This window comes from Limulus polyphemus, unplaced genomic scaffold (genome assembly GCF_000517525.1).
Source record: "Limulus polyphemus unplaced genomic scaffold, Limulus_polyphemus-2.1.2 Scaffold699, whole genome shotgun sequence".
NCBI lineage: Eukaryota > Metazoa > Arthropoda > Merostomata > Xiphosura > Limulidae > Limulus > Limulus polyphemus.
Window position 1 is genome coordinate 187,947 of NW_013666309.1, and position 4,235 is coordinate 192,181.

Below are 4,235 nucleotides of genomic sequence, written 5' to 3' on the forward strand. Positions count from 1 at the left end.
CTAACTAACTCGTTCTGGTGTTCCCAAATCTGTATAAGATAGCTAGCTTGTTCTGATATCCCTATAGCTGTAAAGCTAACTAACTCGTTCTGGTGTACCTAAAGCTGTATAAGATAGCTAGCTTGTTCTGATATCCCTATAGCTGTAAGGCTAACTAACTCGTCCTGGTGTACCTAAACATAAGTTGATAGCTATCTTGCTCGATTTAAAACTATATAAAAGAGGAATTCAAACATTTCAAGTTAGGAATACTTTATCATGGCTAAACAGAAAAACAATGCTTTAAAATAATTATCGTAAACCTCTTCGTAAAGCTGTATATATAGAAATATTTCGGAGGGACAGAGGGGGTCAATTCATCGTAAAGTTCAAAAATTGGCCATCTGAACAACTTTTAAACGACGGCTAAACCACGAATGTTTGGTTTGGGATATTGTACGTATCAGGATTAAATAGGTATAGTCTTATTACTTTTAACATGTTCGCTAAAATTTCTTCATTTTCGAAAACCTTTTATTTGATTTTAATGATAATGTCACTTAGTATTGTTTGGCTTTTGTACTAAAAATGGCTAGAGCTGGGTGTAAAAAAAAAATGTTGAGTCATTGATCATGAATCTATATGTCAGCTTTGTCATAAAATCAGTAAAGAAACTTAGAATTTACTATTTTGACTCTTTTTCTCCAGGTATGTTTAAAAATAATGAATGAAGATCGTGATGAAGGCTAGGAAAGAATTAGGACCTCCTCTTCCCTCCCTCTTCTCAATTATTTGAACATAGGGATAAAATCCTGAAATTTCGTGTATTGCTACAGCTAAAACATTAGTACTCTTAATGAAGAACAAAGTTAACTAAGAAAAATAAAGTAATTGACAATACGGTCTTACATGTTATCTAAGTATCTTTGTTTAAGAGTAATTATGGAATTGAGAAAGTAGGTTAGCCGTACGAGTGGTTATCGGCGCGAGATGCTAAATTAAGTATGGAGTAAGGAGGATACCTTAAACGTTTTAGGTGTTTATTATACGTATTCTTTTATTTTCTTAGTAAAAAGTATTTACTTATTATTACGTTAGATATTTTGTATTATTTACTATTTGTTTTTAAACAAGGATTATTTATTCTTAATCTAAATTTAGTTTCGTGACTCAGCTACTAACTAGGTACCAAGATTTTCCCAGGCCTTTTCCCGACGTTTGGGTATACCACTGTGGTTGTTCACTAAGACTCTTTCGAGTTGCTCTTTGGTCAAGTTAAGCTTAGATTAATATTAGGGTGATGCTGTTCCTTGGCCGAATGTGTTAATTGTTGGTATGGAATTGAGTAATATTCGCGATAATTCTTTAGTTTGTGTTACAGTCCCTGAGGTGATACTCCAATATTCTTGGAATAAATCATCAAAACCGTATACTAAACGAAAATAAGTTATCCAAGAAATAACCACAGATAAAATTTCAACTTTTCTCCCTTCTTAATGACAGAACTATTCAATCTGTCAGTAATCCACGCTGCTCAAGTAAGCCTTAGTAAATGTAATCAATTGATCTGACTCGTGTTTTAAAGCAAGTAATTCCTAAATCTAAAACTGACGAAGTGTGAAAACTTGCTGGTAGGGAAGTAGTGGTGTAAGTCAAGTCCTTCTCTTCTGTCCGAACCTTGCTTCAGGTGTCTCAGTTAGATGGATGGTATGTGACTGCCCAGTTACTAAAACCCAATAGAGAATGACAATAAGTTGTTTCTGGAGATGGTGCAGGGTACTTAGATGAGGAGCTTTGTAATCCTGACTACAAGATTCTAAATGTCTGAAGACGGACTAGGGGGTGAAAAGAAGGTTCAGTAACTACTGGAGTGCGTTAGTCACTTTTGAGGAAATTATTTCACCAAATTACGTTGAATACATGTCTGCAGGTGTTGCATTAATAATACAATACAGTGTTTTGATCGTTACTGCTTTAAACACTGTCGTGGTTGGACTTGAAGTCCTATATGTGGTAATCCACATGAGACATCCGATTGTGACAAGGAGTTCTTTAACTGTAATGAAGCGCGTTCTGCACGGTTTTGCCTCATTCGTTCTTATTTAAGCACTCCCGAAGTGGCTCCTCCGATGCAGGTGCAATTCAAACAAACACATTATATATCAGTTGCTACTCTGATTATAACAGTTGATAACTATACTTAACCACTTGTTCCTATGCTGTTGTATCTTTTTTCCAACTAGGCTTAATTTTTCTGTAGTGGAATGTTCTAAACTATTGTTACCAGGTCCATACTCAATTCTCATTACGAAGACAACAGAAAATCATACTGAACATTAGTCTCTTAAACCGGAACTTGCTAATGATGTCTTGTGATTTCATAACCCTATACAGTTGATTGCCAGAAGTTTAAGGTCTCATGATTTCTGTACCGATATACATGCTTCACACGTTACTGTGTTTTTTGAAACTTGGTTAACACCATAGGCGTTAGGGCAATACTTAAGCTGAGGGGGATGAAGTGCTTCCCGTAGGAGTATCGGTGAGGAGTGTTTTTTCAGTTCGGTCTATAAAATCCTTTTATTATGGTTTTCCATTCATATAATGTAATTTTGCCCTGAAATTGCGCAGGCAGAAAGACACCTCCGCCCCTATTTTGAAATATGTGGGGTACCAGTTCACACAGCCCCCTCCCTTCAGGCTCGGACTACTATGGTTAACAGAGCCAGAGAAATACTTTTCCAAATTCATCGTTATGATCGGTCCCACTATAATCACTGAGGTTTTTTGTTTGTATGTTCTAATTTTATTCGAAAGTATAATAACTCCTACTCAGATGTTACTTCTAAAGTTTCTTTCTTTGAATGTTCATAAGTCAATATTGTAGTGGATTCTTTCCAGAACGCTCTTATTTCTGTGTGCAGTCCTTGTGTTCCCTTTAAGTTTGAACAGTTACTTTGAATGGTTTTCGAAATTCACTCCTTCGTTCTTTTTTTTTTACCACTCCGGTTGAATGGTGTAATGTATTTTCAATCTGTTTGCCTTCTTCTAGGGCCTTTTATTCCCCACATGGAGGTACGATTCCTCCACTTAGCCCTATGGAACTGTGGGAAAATATTCAAGAATCGTTTAATGAATCTTTCTCTGAATTGAAACTACAACCTGCAATTCATCAAGGTAATTCAATTTATGAATCGGATGATGTCACTTACTTTATGTTACTTCAACATCCTGCTCAGACTAGGGGATTTCTTTTGAATGTGTTTAACGATTGTTGGGTTCTTGATACTTGTCCAACTGATTGGAAACATATGGATGTAATACCAGCTCTTAAGTGTGGAAAGCCTGCTTGGCTCTTAACATCATATCATCTAATTTCATTATTTTCTCTCATTGCTAAAGTCATGAAAGTATGGTTAATGCTATGATCAATTGGTCTTTTGATCATTATAATTATCGTTTCCACATCAAATAGGATTTTGCAAAATAATTAATATTATTGTTTTTCTGATTGCTTTCCAGGAATCTGTTAGCCTGACTCTAGACACTCATGTGTATACTGTGGTTGTTTGTATTGGTTATGAGCATAGTTGGATTAATGGGACACTCCGAAAATTTTATAATATTTGGTACAAAGGTAGGTTTTTGCGATGGTTGCACACTTATTTGCATGGGAGTAATTTCGCTGTCAAAATCCAACGTACTCGTTCATCTTTTATTAAAGGAGTGCCACAAGGCTCCAAGCTGAGTCCAACTCACTTCCATGTTATGTATCTAGACGTGATTGTGAATCAGTGAGATTATAGTTCGTGACCGGTTGCCGCAAAAGCACGCTTTTCAATTTGGGGTCATGAGTGCGCCATAAGAGCGACTACCCAAATCCCATTAGTCGTTCAGTTTATTTGTTTGTAATTAAGGGCATAAACCTACACAATAGGCTAACTGTACTCTGCCCACCACGGGTATAAATCTTGTGTTTTTGGTTTGGGAAGAACACAAATCAAGACACTGTCGGAATGTGTAGAATGTCTTTTACAATATATATATATATATATATATATACCATGGTACTTACAAATCGTTGTTTGTTAATTCACTAGTGTGGTATATATATATATACCATTGTACTTACAAATCGTTGTTTGTTAATTCACTAGTGTGGTATATATATATATACCATTGTACTTACGAATTCGTTGTTTAGTTATTACTACTAGTGTGGTATATATATATATACTATTAGTTACTAACAAATT